The sequence below is a fragment of the Pseudorca crassidens genome, chromosome 3 (genome assembly GCF_039906515.1).
Source record: "Pseudorca crassidens isolate mPseCra1 chromosome 3, mPseCra1.hap1, whole genome shotgun sequence".
Taxonomy (NCBI): domain Eukaryota; kingdom Metazoa; phylum Chordata; class Mammalia; order Artiodactyla; family Delphinidae; genus Pseudorca; species Pseudorca crassidens.
The window spans coordinates 93,072,141-93,093,441 of record NC_090298.1 but is presented as its reverse complement, the minus strand read 5'-3'; positions in this window follow the sequence as shown (position 1 = coordinate 93,093,441).

Here is a 21,301-nt window from a genome sequence, read left to right as displayed (position 1 = left end):
AGTGCGGAAAGGGAAAAGCCTGAAACCTAAGACACTCTACCCAGCAAGATTATCATTTAGAATTAAAGGAGAGATACAGAATTGCTCAGGCAAGCAAAATCTAAAAGAGTTCCTCAAAACTAAACTGACCCTAAAAGAAATGTTGAAAGGCCTTCTCTAAGTGGAAAAGAAAAGGCTGTAGGGCTTCCCTGGTGGCTCAGTGGTTGAGAGTCCACCTGCCGATGCAGGGGACACAGGTTCATGCCCCGGTCCAGGAAGATCCCACATGCCGCAGAGCAGCTGGGCCCGTGAGCCATGGCCGCTGAGCCTGCGTGTCCGGAGCCTGTGCTCCGCAACGGGAGAGGCCACAACAGTTAGAGGCCTGCGTACCGCAAAAAAAAAAAAAAAAAAAGAAAAGAAAACAAAAAGGCTGTAACAAGAAGAACCTACAGGAAAGGAAAAATCCCACTAGTAAAGGCAAATATATAGTAAAGGCTGTGGATCAACCACTTAAATCAGTGAGTATGAAGATTAAAAGACAAAAAAGTATAAAATCAACTGTAACTATAATAAAGAGTAAAAGGATAAATATGAAGATGTAAATTATGATATCAAAAACACAGAATGTCATAGAGGGGAATAAATCATGTAGATCTTTTAGAATGTGTTTGAACTTAAGTGACTATCAGTTTTTTAAAAAGTAGACATAGTTATAGGTCAATATATATGAACCCCAAGGTAACCACAAATCAAAAACCTACAACAGATACACAAAAACTAGAGAGAAAGTAACACAAGCACATCACTAAAGAAAATCATCAAACCACAAGGGAAGAAACTAAAAGAAGAAGGAAAGAACAGAGAAGAACTACAAAAACAACCAGAAAACAAGTAGTAAAATGGCAATAAGTACATACCTAGCAATAATTACTTTAAATGCCAATGGACTAAATGCTCCAATCAAAAGATATGGGGTGATTGATTGGATTTTTTTGAAAAAGACCTGTCTATATGCTGCTTACAAGAGACTAACTTCAAAGCTAAGGACACAAAAAGACTGAAAGTGAGGAGGTAGAAAAAGATATTTCATGCAAATGGAAATGACAAGAAAGCATGGGTAGTGACACTCATATCAGGCAAAGTAGATTTTAAAACAAAGTCTATAGCAAACAATAAAGAAGGACATTTTATAATGATAAGGGGATCAATATAACAGGAGGATATAACATACATTAACATATATACACCCAATATAGGAGCACCTAAATATATAAAGCAAGTATTTACAGACATAAAGGGAGAAATTGAGAATAACACAATAATAGTAGGAGATTTTAGCACCCCACTTACATCATTGGACCAATCACCCGGTAGAAAATCAATAAGGAAACAGTGGTCTTAAATGATACAATAGACCAGTTGGACTTAATTGATATTTAGAGGACATTCCATCCAACAGAATACACATTCTTTTCAAGTGCACGTGGAATGTTCTCCAGGATAGATCACATGCTAGGCCACAAAACAAGTCTCAACAAATTTAAGAGACTAGAAATTATAGGGGGCTTCCCTGGTGGTTCAGTGGTTAAGAATCCACCTGTCAATGCAGGGGACATGGGTTTGAGCCCTGGTCCAGGAAGATCCCACATGCCACGGAGCAACTAAGACCGTGCCCCACAACTACTGAAGTCCACACATCTAGAGCCCGGGCTCCACAACAAGAGAAGCCACCACAATGAGAACCCTGTGCACTGTAACAAAGAGTAGCCCCCCCTCGCCGCAACTAGAGAAAGCCCGCATGTAGCAACAAAGACCCAATGCAGCCAATATTAATTAATTAATTAATTAACAATAAATAAATTTATTTTAAAAAAAGAAATTATATCAAGCATTTTTTCTGACCATATCAGTATGAAACCAGAAATCAATTATAGGAAGAAAAATGGGAAAAACACGACACAAACACGTGGAGAGTAAACAACATGCTACTAAAAGACCCATGGGTCAAAAATAAATCAAAAAGGAAATCAGAAAATACTTCGAAACAGATAAAAATGGAAACACAACTTTCTAAAACCTATGCAGTGCAGCAAAACCAGATTTACGAGGGAACTTCATAGCCATATAGGCCTACCTGTACACTAGTACACAGCTGGAGGCAATGTAAATTGGTACAGCCACTATGGCAAATAGTATGTTGGTTCCTCAAAAAACTAAAAATAGAAATACCACATGATCCAGCAGCTCCACTACTGGGTATATATCTGAAGAAAACAAAAACACTAATGCAAAAAGATACATGCACCACAATGTTCATAGCAGCATTACTTACAACAGCCAAGATATGGAAGTAATCTAAGTGTCCATTAACAGATGAATGGATAAAGAAGAAGCGGTTTGTACACACACACACACACACACATACACACACACACACACACACACACACAATGGAATATTACTCAGCCATAAAAAATGAAATTCTGCCATTTGCAAACATGGAGGGGTTAGAGGATATTATGCTTTGCAAAATAAATCAGACAGAGAAAGACAAATACTCTATGTTTTCACTTATAGGAGGAATCTAAAAAATAAAACAAATGAATGAAAATAATAAAAATAGAAAGAGATTCACAGATATAGAAAACAAAAACAAACTAGTGGTTACCAGTGGGGATAGGGTAGAAGGAAGGGACAAGGTTAGGATAGGGAATTAAGAGATACAAACATCTACGTATGAAATAAACAAGCAACAAGGATATACTGTGCACCACAGGAAAATATAGTCATTCTGTAATAATTTTAAATGGAACATAATCTATAAAAATATTATATCACTATATTGTACACCTAAAACATTTATTATTATAAATTAGTTATACTTCAATCAATCAATCAATAAAAAATGATTTGTAAAAATATTTTAAAATGCTACTCTTCTCACTAAACTGTTTGCTTTGGAAAGTTTAGCTATTTTTCATAAATATGTGTTGTTTATATTTAAATGCAATGAGTTTGTTATTGTTTTAAAAAAATTTCTAACATGGTAAATGTCAATTGATATAACCAACATAAACAAAAGCTCTTCGGAAGTTTCAATAATGTTTAAGGTCCTGTAGAGAGTTTTTGAAACCAAAGAGTTTGAGAATCAGTGCACTGGAGAATTGAACCTGAAAGACTCCAGATTTGGGGATATCTTGAACAGCAGAAGGCAAAGATAAGGCATGAAACAAGGAAAGGATTAAGAGTCTACATACTGATCTATAAAACCTTTCTAACCCTTACTCCCATTGAGCACCCAGGAATCTAGGAACAAGGATTATACCACCTCACCCCAGGCAAAAGATAGGAGAATTCTATTCTGGAGAAACTAACCGACTAAGGGGAAAGTCTAATAAATGACTCCATACTCCCAGTATCATCCTACAGTGAAGTCACCAGACGACAGGCCCTGGCCATGCACACAGCCAAACCAGCTGGTTAATGTCTCATTTAAAGATGAATTGACAGCCCAGGATCACCAACCATTTGGGGGAAACTTCTAATGTGAAAGATAAGACCAAAACAAGCAAACAAGACAAGAGAAAGGCCATGAAGCAAAAGAAAACTTCAAAAGAAAATTATCATTGCCATCCTAAGTAATTGACATTACTTTAGGAAACAATGAAGGAGTACCTAAAGTAACAGAAGACTTGGAAATTAAAAACAAGATAGCCAAAATTAAAAAGATCAGTGGAGGTTTGGAAAACCTAGTTGAGGAAATGTCCTAGAAAACAGAGCAAAAATATAAAAAGACGGGAACTAGGAGAGAAAAGGCAATTAAAGGACTGGTGAAACCAAGTCCAGTCCATTAACTAGTATTAACTTTTGATTTTAAAGCTTTTTTTTTTTCTCTTCATTTTCTTCTTACCCCTCTGACTCCTCTCACACTTGAGCAGTAATAATTAACCAGTACAGGATGCCTTAAGAATGTAACCTGTGATAATATCACTGACGCACAAATCTAAGTTGTTTTCCAGGGCAAGATGACCTTTGCAGATCATGTTAACTCAGACCACCAGGTCACGGACCACCGGACCAGAGACACATAAACCACAGACATCCTGCCTCCTTGTAACTATGACTAAGAACTGTCACAAGATGATTAACCACAAGCTTCCGTTTCTTTCCCCTTTAAAAATCCCTAGCTTGAAGACCAAACTGGAGTGGATCCCAGACTTGCCTCCCACTTCCTTGCTTGGTGCCCTGCAATAAAATCCTTACTTTGTTGCAAACTCTCACTGTCAGTTGGGCTTTCTGCGCTGCAGGCACATGAACCCTTTGCTTGGTTTCACTGGTTTAGAATGTGCAGCATCTGACTTAAAGTAGTTTCACTAAAAAAGGAGAAGAAAACTAAAACACAAGAGAGGAAATTATTAAAGAAATAATTCAAAAAATTTTCCCAGAGCTAAATGATATGAATTTCCATATAGAATGGGCTCACACAAGTATAAGCCTCCAGAGAGGAAAAATGTCATATTCAAATAATGGGGAATCAAATCTTTGTCATAACTTCACAGGAACACTGGAAGCTCGATGACAAATGACACTTCAAAATATTAAGGAGACTATTATTCAGCCATAAAAAAGAAGGAAATCCTGCCATTTTCAAGAACATGGGTGGACTCTGAGGGCATTATGCTAAGGGAAATAAGTCAGACAGAGAAAGGCAAATCTCACTTGTATGTGGAATCTTTAAAATCAAACAAAAACAAACAAAACTCATGTCCAAAAACCAGTTTTTGAATACTATTTGATGAAGACCAGCAAGACTAAAATACAAGTATTCTACTTATAAGAATAAATTACAATGAATCAGAACCCCTAATCATTAACAGTTAGCTTTGAGATGGAATCATACATTCAGGAACATCAGCACATATCTATATACATGTATTCTTCACACTAGCCTAAGCCAATCAGGGATTAGCATCTCACCCGATAACTGCAATGAAGCACCAGGAGAGGTTTGCTAATACTTCTGAGACAGAGGCAGTTGCAGCTGTGAGGACATAAATCTTCAGCTACTCCTATCTGCCCCCAAAGGACTGAGTTTGTCTGAGAATGGAGCCCAAGTGGAAGGGACAGAGCTGGCGGATATAAAGAAATTCTGTCCCATTTTCATTATTTAATCCCCTAAGTAAACCAATGAGCATTCCACTGGCACCTCTCAGTCAATCATCTATTTACCAGTTTGGAGGAGGCCAGTTGGACTTTCTGTCCCAAATGAAAAATTCCTAAATGATAAAAATATAAAAGATATTTGAGGCAGAGGAGGTTTTTCTTTAGCTAACGATGGTCTGCCAAGCTGTAACTCCAGCCCAGCTGCCCACAATGGGGACATTTGAACCTGAATTACAAAGCTGCCCTGTGGCTATGATTCATGTGCAGCAACAAGCTAGCATTCATCAACTGCGTCCCTCATTTTAGCATCTGTTCTCCTACTACAGCACCATTAGGTAATGTATTTGTTTCCTAGAGCTGTCATAACAAATCACTGAAAACTTAGTGTCTTAAAACAATGTAAATTTATCCTCTCATAGTTCTGGACTCCAGAAATCCAAAATCAAAATGTTGGCAGCCCACACTCCATTCAGAGGCTCTAGGGGAACTTCCTTTCCTTGCCTCTCCCAGCTTCTGGTGACCACTGGCATTCCTGGGATTGTTGGCACATCATTGCAATCTCTGCCTCCATGGTCACATGGCCTTCTCCCCTTCTCTCTGTCTATTCTCCCTCTGTCTACCTCTCATAAGGTTACTTGTCATTGAATTTAGGGGCCACCCAGAAAATCCAAGACGATCTCCTCACTCAAGATCCTTAATTTAATTTCACTTGCAAAGACCCTTTTTTCCAAATAAGGTAACATAGGACATGAACATATGTTTTGGGGCACCATCACTGAGCACACTACAGGTCACTAATGTCTTTAAAACATGTCACAGATCATGAAGCATCTTCTTGAGGAAATACTCTTTGACATGGTGGTTCCCAGACTCTGCTTACACACTAGAATCACATGGGAAACTCCTAATGCCCTGCTGACACTCCATGCCAACTAAATTGCAATATTGAAGAACGAGAACCAGGCATCAGTAGTTTTTAAAGATGCCCCAGGTCATTCCAGTGAGCAACAAAATTTGGGAACCATTACTTTCATAGCAGTTCTTTGTTTCTATATATTTTCAGTAATCTTCAAGTTCAAAACTCTCCAGTTTACTTTTTCTGTTTGTTTATTAAAACTCTTAAACTTTTCCCTTGTGGTATCTGTTATTAAAATGAAGTCATTTTATAAAAATAAGACAAAAGAATATCTTACCAGATATATGGTTATGTTTTCCCATTGATTGTGCTCTGAGATCTTAGGACCTGCTCTCACCCCAGAGATCCACAAATTTGCCAGTCTTTGCCTCAGTATACATATCTCTGCCAAACGCAAAGGCAAATTGCTTTGGATGTAATTCCTTTGAGTAGATCTTGTACCCACTGGAATTACATATCGTTTTCAAAGAACTGCTCTAAAATGAATGATTAAACATTTAGAGCTTTTAGGTCTATGAAGTATTAACATCAGAGAAGAAATGAAGAGATTGAGTTTTGAAGGAATCTTGATATGGGTATGGAAAAGAGATGCTCATACTTCTTATATTTCAAGAGAAATTGTTTGTAATATTTTCAAATGAGATCCATGATCTGAGAATCTTAGGGCATGGCATTAGTCCTGAGACATAGTGCTTTCAGGAAGATGCTAAGTTTATCTTTACAAAGAGAAGTTCAACTTGAGCCACATATGTAGTTAAAATAGCTCTTAGATATTGAAACCATGAGCCATCTTTCCATTTTTCTTATTAACTTTTTATCAAATTTGCCAACATTCCACTGAAATATTTTAGGTAAAAATATTTCCCAGTATATATCTCTCCTCACACTAAATCTTAAAGCTCTCCACAAGGATACAGCCAAAAGTTATTAAATAATCCAAAAGCCCAGAACAGATGAGAACATAGCTTATACTTACTAAAAGAAGTTTATACCTATTTAATATCCATTTCATATTACTGCGAGTGATTTTTTTCCCATAATATAAGTTTGACCTCTGGAATAAGCTATTTATCAACATGGCTAATTTTAATACGTATTTACTACATTAATAAGACGCTTTTTACTTTATACACTAATATTTGCTAAAGATTTTAGTAAATCCAAGATACTATACTCTCTGTCTTCCAAGATCTTTTAGCCAGAAGACACAGGAGGATGCAGATTAAAATCTTCCAAGATCTTATAGCCTGAAGACTCAGGAGGACACAGATCAAAATCATCAAGAGCAAATATTTATCAAATGCCTACTTTATGAAATGTGTTTTTCTAAGAATGAGATACCAAGAGGTTTGATGCCATTCCTGGGCTGGAGAGATTTGCTTGGCCTTAGTTGAAGACTAGGACTTGGACAAGGAGAGCTGCTAAGCAAGATAATCAGTTGGAGGAAAGGACCACTGATACGAAAGTACTTGTTGTGGTAGTAGGTATCTGGTCATTGTTTGCCCAGCATCCTTTTCTTCCTTTTCAGGTAATTGCACCCCAACTTTCTTTCGGACATCTATTCTTCTTTCATTCTCAGTCAGCCACAGTTTACAGATCCTGACAGAAGACACAAAACTCCTGGATCAGAGTCAAAACACATGGTTACTCACAGCAATAGCAGTTGCCAGAGTATTTGCATTTTCTTGTGTCAGTTACCTGAGCCCTGGTTCCCAGAAGGCAATGCAAAGAGAGTGGAGGGACATCTGTACACACAGAGGGGTGTGTTTCAAGAACCCAAGCTTTCACAAGGATGGTAAGCATGCCTCCCATTTGTTCCAGAGGGAAACACCATCTCTGTCTTCCAAGGCTGTTTGCTATATAAATGTGAACAAAGAAGAACAAAGAGTGTTGCTCACCACCTGGTTTTGCTAGGGTTAAGTCGTAACCCACTGCTGATCCACAGTGCACTCTAACAGGAAACTGAGACAATAACGGGATGAGGCCCTCTGCTTTGGACAAGCAGTCCCCTTAGACAGTTAGATGTATATCTCAGGCAGAATTTTAATGACCCCAGATTCTTGCATCTTCCCATACACAGAAAAGCACTAAAATCATTCACTTGAGATATCTGTTCTTTGTGATTAGCAGTAATCTTTTGCCAAGATGTATGCTTGACTGTATGTATTCCCTAGCCAAAAATCAGATATAAACTGGTTTCTCCCCTACTTTTTCAGAGCAGTTTCCTCAGAGCTGAGTGATTATCTGTTGGGCTATAGCCTTCAGCAAGACCCTGAATAAAACTTAAACTCGCAACTCTTAAACTGAGTGTTTTCCTTTAGGTTGACACAAACATCATTGAAAACAAAACAGTCACTCAGTGCCTCTGCTCACAAGACATGCAGAAACACATGAGACACAAGGAGAATTGTCTGCCAATGGGTACAGTTTTTGTTTTTCAGTCCATTCTTCCCAGGAAGTATACTGAGTATGCAACCACTCAATTAAAAACTGCTAGTCATCTGGCAGTTTGTTTCCTTAATTCCCCAGTGAAAAGTAAGGACGAGAATATCCACCTTGGATGCTGTACTTAACCATGCCTCAGAAATGCATAGAAGCCTTGCTGAGAAATTTTGTCCAATACAACAATCCCCAAACTTTAACTCTTGGGAGAGGGCTTTGGATGTCACAGTGATAGACAGTACACAACAATTTTAAGAAATCATCTGTTTTTTACTCGAGTAAAAAGAACAGTGTCTTCTGCATTTTGGTGAATAATCTAGTTCATTTGCCAGGTCACTTTCAAACTATCTCATTTTAAAGATTAGTATGCAACATGAAAGTAAAAATATCATTTTCCTCATTCCTTTTTTTCTGAAAAACTAACAAAGAAAAACATTTGTGTCTGAGAATGGTGGTTTTATTACAAATAAAAGGAATTTCTGCACAGTGTGGGCAAAAACTGAAGGAACCCATCCTCTTTAAGAAATTATGCCAGTGAAATTTTTCAAAGATTTAGAAAAGTTCATGAGTAAGAAATGCAAAATAAGTTATAGGGATCACTTAAATATTAAAGGAAATAATACCTAACCATGAAGTGAGCTCTAATGTGACATTAAAAATATACATACTTAATAAGATAGATAACTAGTGAGAACAGACTGTATAAGCAAGGTGCTCACTCAGCGCTCTGTGGTGACCTAAATGGGAAGGAAATCCAAGGAAGAGGGGATATATGTCTATGTATAGCTGATTCACTTTGCTGTACAGCAGAAACTAACACAACATTGTAAATCAACTATACTCCAATAAAAATACATAAATAAATAAAATATACATACTAAGCTAATTCATAACTGGTATATTGTCTTATGATCTTATTCTGATCTCTGAAAGTGGCATTTAATATGATGAAACACAATGGAATTCCTGTTAATGAGCTATCCATATCATAGTCTTTCTCTGCTCTTTTCTAACCAGGTGAAATGATGATTCACCATTTCAACTAAAGAATCTGAAGATATAGTTTCTAGCCTTACAGTTAGGTCTTTAATCCATTTTGAGCTTATTTTTGTGTATGGTGTTAGGGAGTGATCTAATCTCATACTTTTACATGTACCTGTCCAGTTTTCCCAGCACCACTTATTGAAGAGGCTGTCCTTTCTCCACTGTACATTCCTGCCTCCTTTATCAAAGATAAGGTGACCATATGTGTGTCGGTTTATCTCCGGGCTTTCTATCCTGTTCCATTGATCTATCTTTCTGTTTTTGTGCCAGTACCATACTGTATTGATTACTGTAGCTTTGTAGTATAGTCTGAAGTCAGGGAGCCTGATACCTCCAGCTCCATTTTTCGTTCTCAAGATTGTTTTGGCTATTCGGGGTCTTTTGTTTTTCCATACAAATTGTGAAATTTTTTGTTCTAGTTCTATGAAAAATGCCAGTGATAGGGATTGCATTGAATCTGTAGATTGCTTTGGGTAGTAGAGTCATTTTCACAATGTTGATTCTTCGACTCCAAGAACATGGTATATCTCTCCATCTATTTGTATCATCTTTAATTTCTTTCATCAGTGTCTTATACTTTTCTGCATACAGGTCTTTTGTCTCCTTACGTAGGTTTATTCCTAGATATTTTATTCTTTTTGTTGCAATGGTAAATGGAAGTGTTTTCTTGATTTCACGTTCAGATTTTTCATCATTACTGTATAGGAATGCCAGAGATTTCTGTGCATTAATTTTGTATCCTGCTATTTTACCAAATTCATTGATTAGCTCTAGTAGTTTTCTGGTAGCATCTTTAGGATTCTCTATGTATAGTATCATGTCACCTGCAAACAGTGAAAGCTTTACTTCTTCTTTTCCGATTTGGATTCCTTTTATTTCCTTTTCTTCTCTGACTGCTGTGGCTAAAACGTCCAAAACTATGTTGAATAAGAGTGGTGAGAGTGGGCAACCTTGTCTTGTTCCTGATCTTAGTGGAAATGCTTTCAGTTTTTCACCACTGAGGACGATGTTGGCTGTGGGTTTGTCATATATGGCCTTCATTATGTTGAGGAAAGTTCCCTCTATGCCTACTTTCTGCAGGGTTTTTATCATAAATGGGTGTTGAATTTTGTCAAAAGCTTTCCTCTTAGAGGAAAACATAGGCACAACACTCTATGACATCAATCACATAAAGATCCTTTTTGACCCACCTCCTAGAGAAATGGAAATAAAAACAAAAATAAACAAATGGGACCTAATGAAACTTCAAAGCTTTTGCACAGCAAAGGAAACCATAAACAAGACAAAAAGAAAACCCTCAGAGTGGGAGAAAATATTTGCAAATGAAGCAACTGACAAAGAATTAATCTCCAAAATTTACAAGCAGCTAAATAACAACAACAACAAAAAAATCCAATCCAAAAATGGGCAGAAGACCTAAATAGACATTTCTCCAAAGAAGATAGACAGACTGCCAACAAACACATGAAAGAATGCTCAACATCATTAATCATTAGAGAAATGCAAATCAAAACTACAATGAGATATCATCTCACACCAGTCAGAATGGCTATCATCAAAAAATCTAGAAACAATAAATGCTGCAGAGGGTGTGGAGCAAAGGGAACACTCTTGCACTGCTGGTGGGAATGTGAATTGGTACAGCCACTATGGAGAACAGTATGGAGGTTCCTTAGGAAACTAAAAACAGAACTACCATATGACCCAACAATCCCACTACTGGGCATATACCCTGAGAAAACCAAAATTCGGAAAGAGTCATGTACCAAAACGTTCATTGCAGCTCTATTTACAATAGCCCGGAGATGGAAACAACCTAAGTGTCCATCATTGGATGAATGGATAAAGAAGATGTGGCACATATATGCAATGGAATATTACTGAGCCATAAAAAGAAACGAAATTGAGCTATTTGTAATGAGGTGGATAGACCTAGAGTCTATCATACAGAGTGAAGTAAGTCAGAAAGAGAAAGACAAATACCGTATGCTAACACATATATATGGAATTTAAGAAAAAAAGATGTCATCAAGAACCTAGGGGTAAGACAGGAATAAAGACACAGACCTGCTAGAGAATGGACTTGAGGATATGGGGAGGGGGAAGGGTAAGCTGTGACAAAGCGAGAGAGTGGCATGGACATATATACACTACCAAACGTAAAATAAATCACTAGTGGGAAGCAGCCGCATAGCACAGGGAGATCAGCTCGGTGCTTTGTGACCGCCTAGAGGGGTGGGATAGGGAGGGTGGGAGGGAGGGAGACGCAAGAGGGAGGAGATATGGGAACATATGTATATGTATGACTGATTCACTTTGTTATAAAGCAGAAACTAACACACCATTGTAAAGCAATTATACTCCAATAAAGATGTAAAAAAAAAAAGAATTTGTAGATTTAGAATAAAGCTGCTGCCAAATATATAGACTCAGGACACTCAAAATGCATCCCTAATAAGACCCCTTTGATTTATTTACTCTCAAGTTTGTTTTCACACAAGGCAATAGATAGTCCACATTTTTAATGAAAGTGAATGTTTATGAGCACTTATTAAAAATTACACATATTAACCCATGTGTCTGAAAGCCACTCTCTGAAGACATTTGATTCTTCCCATCTTCAGACGAGGCCACTGATGCAACTTGGCCAAGCTCCAGTGCAGGGAATGGTGGAGCCTGGATTCGAGCCCAGAGCTTGTGCTCTCACCTCTACACCCACTGGCCTTAGGAACAGTAGCTAGTTTTCCCTACTTACTGGATAGCAGTCAGAATCAACCCCCAAGGTATATAGCATTTCCTCACTGAATTTCTAGAATTTAAAAATATCACAAGGGTTTTCTCATCTTAATTTGTTGTGGCTGTCATTTTTCATACTATGTAGTTTGTTTTAAGAGTTTTATTGATTTATTAGAACTGTAAATTTCTCACCCTTTGCTCAGATGGGCAGAGGAAATGTACATTTTTAAAATCTTGCCTATAACTCTTCTGATAAGTGCTCACAAGCACCCACCAGCTAGTAGCAGGAGGAAGACATTTACATTTCAGTCCAATCTAGTAATCTGTCTGTCTGAGAACATTCTTTGAAGTAACTCATTGATCCCTCCTGGGATCATACAGGAGATACAGCCAGACTTCCACTGGGGATGCCCAGGCTGGGACCAAGGCCAGGCTTTCAGAAATTCTCCCTTCTACCACCCCTGCCCTCAGATGGGGTGCATGCTCATGGCAGTGGACAAAGGGATCTAATGATCTGAGTGGTAACTTCTTGCTTCTCTGACCTCTGCATCAACCACCCTAGTCAGACTGGTCACTTATCCCTCTGACAGCATTTACAGCACAAATCCGTGCCTGGTGTAATTTGTGGTTTGGTCTCTTTGGCTTGTTCTGGGCCTAGCATTACTCATTGGCTTACTTGGCTTACTTGGAAGTATGTGTGTCTCTTGTATGATCCCAGTCACAGGCTCTGCCTTGCAGCCTTCAGCCAACTGGTAACTTCCCCCCACATTCCCCCACTCCAACCTAGAGCAAATTCCTCATCTAAACCCTTAGCAGGGACTTCCCTGGCTGTCAAGTGGTTAGGACCCTGCGCTTCCACTGCAGGGGGCGTGGGTTCGATCCCTGGTCAGGGTACTAAGATCCTGCATGCCGTGCAGCGTGGCCAAAAAATAAAAAATACTTTTTTAAACTAAAAACATTTTTTTAATTAAAAAAATCCTTAGGCAAATGTTGTGTCATTCCTAAAGAATATCAGAAGCTTCTGGACTTGTCTAGGCCATGAACCAAAGGTGAGTGGGAAAACTAAGCTTAGCCCCCTTTTACGCCTAAAACCACTGTCAACGAGTTTAATTTGATGTGGTTTCTCCCACAAATTAGGGTGTAACTTACAAAAATAACCCCCTACCCCCAACACCAAAATGCCAATCAAGGACACAGCTCCCTGACCTTGGCATTCCCTTCAGATTATTTAACATATTTTAGCCCAGAGAGGAGTGGTTGGGATGCCTCTCACCCCCTACCTACTCTGCCTCTCTCTTCCCTCTTTATCCCACAATTCCTCATGACAAGAGGATTTCATTTCATGCTTAGGGCAGTATGCCTCATGGAATAACTGTCATAGATAGATGGGAATTTACTTTTGTTTACCTTTATTAAAGAAACCCTGATACTCTGATTCAAGTTCTCCCTGTTTGGTTCTTGATGTGCTAAGTTTCAGAAACTTGCCTCTTCCTCATAAAGTTTATCATGCAAGCCTATTGCCTTAATGCAAAATCCTGTTTGATATGGCAGAAATTGAATGTTAATTCTTTCTTTCTCTTTATATTCCTACTGTAATAATCCTATAACCTCATCCCCACGCTCAGCCATATGAATCCCTCAGGCTGTGGAAGAAAAACACATGGAAGGAGACGAAAAAGAAAAACACAACATATTTTTAAGAATATTATCCTAGTTGCACTCATATTTAACATCTATAAGTATGTGCATATTTTCATGATTCTTGTATGGAAATATTGCTTCTACTTTTTTTTCTTTAAAATGTTTTCTGATTCAACCTTGGAGACGTCCTTTTATCACATATGCCACTTATGAGCTATTAATTTGATCTAATTTGAGCTAATTAATTTGATTAATAATAGGTATATATAAATCTTTACTACTGATATAAAATTACAAGAAATAATTACATTAATGCCAGAAAGTGCTCTTCATCTTATTTTCATCATTTAGCAACAGTTTGCATTAGGTATCATTTCATTTCTGAAGCATTTTTATAATGGTTACTGTCTATATTTTACAGTGTATTCAGTTGGTGTGCATATCCATGGATGAGAAGTTATCTCCACAGTTTCTCCCAGTATCAGCAACAACAACAGCAAGCCAGAAGTAAATGCCTAAGATCTTAACTCTTCTGAAGACAGAAAAATGAATACAAGGCACCAAAGAGAAGCAGCAGCATCAACAGTCACTAACCATCAGGGAAATGCAAACCAAAACTACAATGGGATATCACCTCATGCTGTCAGAATGGCTAGTGTCAGAAAGACAACAAACAACAAATGTTGGCAAGGATGTGGAGAAAAGGGAGCCATAGTACACTGCTGTTGGGAATGCAATTGGTGCAACCATTATGGAAAACAGTATGGAGATTCCTCAAAAAATTAAAAACAGAACTATCTTATGATCCAGCAATTCCACTTCTGGGTATTTATCCAAAGAAAATGAAAACACTAATTCAAAAAGATACACACACCCCTATATTCATTGTGGCATTATTCACAAAAGCCAAGGTATGGAAGAAACCAAAGTGCCCATCAATAGATGAATGGATAAAGAAGATGTGCTCCTGCAACTATAGGTAGAAAATGTACAAAAATCCTTAAATTTATGTAAGTTCCCTGTCACATGTTAGCCCATAGCCCAAAGAAAATCTCTGTAGGGAAGTATTGATAGATGTAGCCTTCCCCCTTCCACTTTCCTGCTGGGCTTTTACTCAGAATTAGCACTTTCCTATGTTTCAGCTTCACTCTCCTAACCACACAGAGAAGTCGCCATAATTGTTCCCTTCCATCACTGCTGCCTCATTCTCTCAGCAAAGTGTGGGGGAGTAAAATAAACAGAGTTCTCAGGACTTCCCTGGTGGTGCAGTGGTTAAGAATCCACCTGCCAATGCAGGCGACACGGGTTTGATCCCTGGTCCGGGAAGATCCCACATGCCGTGGAGCAACTAAGCCTGTGTGCCACAACTACTGAGCCTGCGTTCTATAGCCCGCGAGCCACAACTACTGAAGCCCGCACGCCTAGAGCCCATGCTCCGCAACAAGAGAAGCCACCGCAATGAGAAGCCTGCGCACCACAATGAAGAGTAGTCCCCGCTCGCCGCAACTAGAGAAAGCCTGCGCACAGCAACGAAGACCCAACGCAGCCAAAAATAAATAAATTAAAAAAAAAAATCAGGCCACATCTCGATATAATTTAACAAGTGTTTTAAGAAAAAAAATACTGAAGTAAACGGAGCTCTCACTTCCTAACAAAGCCTGGAGGCAGGCCCACGTCAGGGACTGTTGGGCACTTGAACCTAAGCTACCTCCTGAAACACTGAAAACTAAGTCAAGAAGATGAGTTAGGAAAGTCAAACCAAGCAACTCTTTCAAAAGCTGATTGGAAACACACTAATCTGAGAAAGATTTTGTCATCAGAAAAAAAATTTTAACTAGCATTAATTTACAGGTTCTGTGCTTCAGACTACCAGGTTGTGCCCAGTTTTTCTACTCAAACACTTGAGAATATCCTCCTTTCTCTCATGTTGGGACACTCTTCAAGGAAGGAAAGGTTAACCCAAATACGAATACACAATGGTCCAACCACAAATTGTAGATGTGTAGTTTTTCACGGTAAAAACACTAAGCTCCCAAACAGACATTTGTGCTCTCACATTCATAGCAGCATTATTCACAATAGCCAAAAGTTGGAAGGAAACCAAGCATCCACTGATGGATGGATTAACAAATTATGGTATGTATGTATGTATGTGTGTATATATATATAAAATGAAATATTATTCAACCTTAAAAATGAAGGAAATTGTGACATGCTACAACATGGATGCACCTTAAAGACATGAAATAGGCCATCCACAAAAAGGCAATTATTGGTATGATTCCACTTCTATGAAGTATCCAGAATAGTCAAATTCATAGAGACAGAAAGCAGAATGGTGGTTGCCAGGGACTGAGGAAAAGAAAGAATGGGGACTCATTATTTAATGGGTACAGAGTTTCAATTTGGGATGAGGAAAAGTTCTGGAGATGCATAGTGGTGATAGTTGCACAGTACTGTGAATGTACCTAGTGCCACTGAACTGTACACTGAAAAACTGTTAAAATGGAAAATTTCATGTGGGATATACATTTTACCACAACATAAACACACATGCGCGTGTGCATGCATGCGTATGCCCGTGCATGCGTGCACGCGCGCGCGCACACACACACACACACACACACACACAGCTGTGTCCTTGCTCTGAATATAAAAAGTTCCTTAGCCATGCTCCTATACTTGCTGTGTACTACTTAGGAACTGATTTTCTTTTTAGAAAAATTGAGGCATACTTTCACCAGTTGCAAACCCCCTTCCTCTGTCTCGAGGTCATGCTTTATGACCATGCGCATTGGCAGCCTGATCTTCATCCTGGATTGGAGGAGGCAGAGGAGGACCCCAGGACCTCAGCTTGTCCAGCTAAAGCATCTCATTCCACTTGCGCTACCTCCCTGTTTTCCCCAGATGACGGATTCCATTCTTGGTGCCAGCTGAACTTGGTGAACTCCTTGCCCGCTCAGAAAACATCCTGACTGTGAGATGGTATCACGTGGACACGCATAAAAGATTCTGAACAAGTTGAAACTTTACAGTGTGAAGCAGGGAGGGAGGAGAGCCAAGATCTCCCAATGCTCATCCCAGTTCCTGACTGAGGAAGGGAAGTAAAGGGTCCTGATCATGAAGTTAGAGACTCCTCTAGGTCTCCCTTCAACACCTGTCCTTGCACCAGACCACATGAATGCCTTCAGGCTTGGACTCTGACCTGTCCTGGAAGTATTATATCACCTCTGGGCTCAAATGCCTTTCCACATGAGTTGGAGTAAGGGTTAAAAACTGAGGCAGTAAGTCCTCTTACCTGCAGCCTTGAGAAAGGGCTTTCTGTCTGGAATTAGAACAGAAATATATGTTGAGGTCCAGTCATCCAGAAAGCCCCACATACCTGATCTTCATTCTGGCCCCTCTGTCAACATATCATCTGAATGAAGGACTCAGAGTTAAGTTTCAGAGACGCACTTCTCCACTGTCATAAAATATTATTACATGCATCCTCATATCTGATTATTCTTTCTTAAGGGTTTTATGCACTCCTCCACTGTCATAAAATATTATTGCATGCATCCTCATATCTGGTTATTCTTTCTTAAGGGTTTTTATAAGCAGCTTGTAAATTTCAAAAGAAGTTATGGGATGCAAATTTCTTAGCTAAATCAATGTAACAAATGGACTTCTTGACAAGGGTAGGTCAGTCGTGGTGTCTTTGTAGAGTTTGTACGTTTCAAATATGTCTTCATTGTTCGAGTGCTCACAGTGACAAGGTCTCAGACCTGAGACCTGTTGTAGGAGATTCAAGGAAAGAGGTAAAAACAACACAATCTGAACTGGAATAGGAAAGCATATGAGATTGACTCAGCTCAGTCTTGAATTAAACCTCTGAATTAAAGCTCTGAATTTCCTCTAAGCATTTGGCAGCAATTTCACCCACAAATGGCTTGCAGTATCACTTAATTTCCTATTGGAACTTTGGGGGAAATAATGATGCTAACAATAAAGTGAAATAATACATGTGCAAGAACCTAACTCAGTGCCTAGTAACATGTCAGTGCTTGGATGAATTTGAAAAACAATAATAACTTCTTTTATTAAACCAGCTGTAAAACATTTTTCTATACTTTATAGCAGTGTTGAATGGGGATGATCATTTGTCTGTTGGTTGCTTCATCTGCTTCAAAGTGTTCAGCCTGTAAGAGTGGATCAGTCTCAAATAGATATGACTCCTGGATGTGGGAGGGAAGGCATGCGCAGGGCTCCTACACCCGACCAGCAGAAAGTAAACTTAGAGGATTCGATTCAACTCTCTTTCCTCAACTCCAAAAATGGTAATGCTTCAGAAATGGGACAAGTCTAAGTCTGGGCAACAGGATTAAAAAAATAATATGAATCCACTCTCCCTCCTCCCCAGTCCGATCCAAAATAGAATTTAAAATGCTAAAAAGTACTGTAGACCCCATGGAATCACAACCAACTTGTATTACTGACTTAGGGAGAGAGCTTCGGCCTCCTTTCACATCATTTGCACTCTGAGTGCCATCCCAAGTGAAAGAAAATTGACAGAGCAAGGCACCTTCATTGATAAAGGCTTGTTTTTTCAAAAGATTAAACCTTAAATGACAGAGCTTGGTTTATGAGTCCTAAATGGAAAAAGATTCACAAACAGGTGCTGAATTCCTCCCTATTCACAACTTGCTCAGCTTTATGACATGCTTCTTGTGTTCCCTGAACTGCTTGAAAGTTTTTATTTTTAATTTAGTCTTTTTGCTTTGAAACAGGCTTCATTTACTGTGTGCTTTTGGCATTATTTATTTTTCTAAATTTTATTTTCTAAGACACTGTGGTCCTAAGATTCTACTCTTCCCTGGAGCCCATTTTTATGTTTTAAAACTGATTAGGTGGTTTATTTCATTTGTTTGCTTCTGTTTCCTGATTTTATGTTTAGTAGAAATAAAGCATCATGTTAGGGTATGTCTGATGAGATAAGCTGGTGTCCTCTTATTATTCACATTCTTACTTCAGAAGCCTCTAGAACTACTCTAGAGAATGTGCAAGCAGAGAAGAGAGAAACTGCAATGAAGTCATCACTTGTGCAGGATCTGCAGAGGAGACAGAGATGTCTGAGTATGTTCAGAACTTCTCTCCTGATCACCAGAAGCACACTTATTTTCTAGGGTAAGACATCTTTCTTTATCCCATAACTGTGTTCTCACCTTCTTGAGAAGGTAAGAAGTTTGCATCCCATAACTTCTTTTGAAATTTACAAGCTGTTTATAAAGCCCTTAAGAAAGAACCATTTTAAGAAGAGATTGGAGCCTGGACGAATGGCTCTGAGTTTGTGTTGGAGCATACCTTCAACACTCAAGAAGTTACAACTCTACCTTAGCCTTCACTTTCCGCTTGCACATGGCCTCAAAGGCAGCCAGAGGGGAGAAAATGAGGCCCTCTCAGGCCTTTCCTGGATATGCTCACAGTCCCACACATGCACATGGCATTCTAGATTACCAGAAATAAATTAGAGTTTTTCAAAACCCCCTATACATATTTTGTTTCCCAGATTTTCCTCTAAAGTTTCTGGCCAGGCTTGTTTGCCCCAACTGGCATTGTAGCTTCAGGCAGCTGAGATGTTAAAGACTTGCTGCTTATTGTTTTTGACAAATGCCTTGGGGACAGAGCATTTCCCAACAGATCAAGTTCCTGAGTCAGGTCAAGTCATAACAATGCCAGTCATCTCACTAATTGTATTTTGTTTGAAATATACATAAGTATGCTATTTATGTTAAAATGTAACTAGTAATTTTTCAATGAAGTAATACAATTATTTTTAAATCTTTTTTTCAGTTTTAATATCAATTGCATTAAATATTGATAGACATAATCCACAAAAACAGCATCTCTTTAGAGTCCTCAATGATTTTTAAGAATGCAAAGGAGTTCTGAGATCAAAAAGTTTTAGAACGAACAGTTTAGCTAAAAATAAAATTCTAAGTCTAAAGCATTTTTCCTTTAACATTTTGAAGACACTACTTCATTATGTTCTTGCATTCCATGTCATTGAAGAGAAGTTCAGCATTAAATTTACTCTTACCCTTGTACTGACTTATCTGTTCTTTCTTTCTAGAAGCTTTTAGAATTTTCTCTGGTTCTTATTTGTTCTTAAAGTTTATGATAGTATGTCTAGGTATAGGTATCTTCTTATCTATCCTTTTTTATACCCAGTGAATTCTTTCCACTTTCTCTCACTCTGGAAAGTTCTCAGTCATTATTTCTTAAAATATTTACTTCTCTGCTTATTTTTTTCTCTCCTTTGGGGCCTCCTATTTTTATACAGATGTTAACACAGTTTCTTCTACTATTCATATCTCTCGGCTTTCTGTTTATATTTCTTACCTTTTTATCTTTTCCTAACCAGTGTGAGCTCCTCAAAGTAATCATATTGAGTTTTAATTCATTCTTTGTTATTTTTGAGTTCCCATTTTATTCAGTTATTTTATTTATTATGAAACATAGCAAACAGAAGAAAGTGCATAAAACATAAACACCTAGCTTAACAAATCATTATAGAGTGAATACTCATCCAATCACCACCAAGGCTGACTCATGTGCAATTACACAGAGACCCATACTAAGGTCCCCATGGTTGATCTAATGTCACTGTCTTGAGATTTTTAATAATCTTTAAAACAAGGGACTCCACGTTTTCATTTTGCAATGGCTCTGCAAATTATGTAGCCCATCCTGATCACCATCCATGTCAAGAAACAAAAAGATTGCCACACTTCAGAAGCCCCCAACTTGTCCCTTCCCAATTACAATCCCTTCCCTCCCCACAAAGATAATATCTACCCTGACTGTTATGGTAACCACTTCATTGCTTTTCTTATAGTTTCATCACCTACATATGATCCTGAATACTGTAGTTTAGTTTTCCCTGCCTTATGAATGTCTCACGTTGTTGCTCATCAATAAGATGGAGTACACAGAAGCTACTAAAATTTAATTATGAAAGTCACAGGGAATGGAAATAGGGAATTCCTTGTTCCTGACAAGATGGCTAATTATCATAGGCTCTTACTTCCTCCTCCAACTCAACTCTGAAGATAACACATAGAAAAGAGCAGTGAATGAAGCCAAGGCATTAATGTAAAAAGAAGGGGGGAAAAGGCTACAATGTCCCAGGTGGCATGCTGCAATAGTGCACCTAGTAGATAGGGTTCCTGCACAAACACTGAAAAAACAATCACACAAGGTATACGTCTGATAAATGTTCAAAGAAAAATACCTCGTGCAATAAAAGCACATAGTGGGGATTTGACCAAGCCTGAAAATCTGAGAAGGCTCCAGGAGTAACTTTTGCTCTGAAATCTGAAGATGTGGACTGAGGTGAGC